At 41.7% G+C, this 852-nt stretch overlaps 1 protein-coding gene across 1 annotated transcript in view; it reads left to right on the forward strand.

Annotated features, from left to right (window-relative positions):
- Positions 1–852, forward strand: part of UFC1 (ubiquitin-fold modifier conjugating enzyme 1) — a 5746-nt gene that overhangs the window by 2476 nt on the left and 2418 nt on the right. The window lies entirely within an intron of this gene.

Raw genomic sequence — 852 nt, forward strand, 5'->3', positions numbered from 1 at the left:
AAGGTACGCCCTTCCCAATTTTGAACCATGCAGTGTTCCCTTGCTCTGTTCTGACGACTGCCTCCTGGTCCAAGTATAAGTTTCGCCGAGCTTAGTTAGTATTTACCACTGAGTCAAAACTGATCCATAGCTGATCCTTCAGAGGGTTTTCAATCGCACGGGAGGAGATTGGCCAGCCTCCTGCGGAATAGCTGGTGGATTCAAACAGCAAGTGTTCCAGATTGCAGCGCAGCTTCTTGTCACTAGGCCAAATGCTGTCTCTTGGTCTTGTATCCTTATTGGTCTATCACATCTAAATTTACTAAGTAAACGCATGCCCATTAGGATGCGCAATCTTGTAATCTATAACAACAGAAAGTCAAAAGGTGCACTATGTTAACAGACGCAATCCTTATGCGCACCAAACCTCAAAGCTCTGAAACCCTGGTATGCACAAAATCTCGATATGTACACAAGAGAGCAAAACCAATAAAGAATCCCAAGTGGAGCCACGCTCAGCTAGTCTCTGGGGGAAAGTAAAAGAAATTGAGTAGTTTATTCAACGACCAGTAGGTGGCAGTGAAGACGCACTCAAAACGTTCTTCTTTATCTTTTTTTTTATTATTATTATTAATTTCAATGAAAATTTACAGAGACTTTGGATTTCCATTCAATCATTGTTGCACTTTTCTCTCCTCCCAACCCTCCCCCCTAGTACACTACCCTCTTGGAAAAGTAAAAGAAAAATTCTTTCATTGTTTTACAACCCTCCCCCCAAGTCCACTCCACTATGCAGCCTTTACTCTGGACTCCTGTCATGACAAAAATACCTAATAACATATCCTTATTAAACAGTTTTCTCCCTCATATGTT

This window comes from Elephantulus edwardii, unplaced genomic scaffold, assembly GCF_000299155.1.
Source record: "Elephantulus edwardii isolate Elephantulus edwardi_28Jun2011 unplaced genomic scaffold, EleEdw1.0 scaffold00168, whole genome shotgun sequence".
Lineage (NCBI taxonomy): Eukaryota > Metazoa > Chordata > Mammalia > Macroscelidea > Macroscelididae > Elephantulus > Elephantulus edwardii.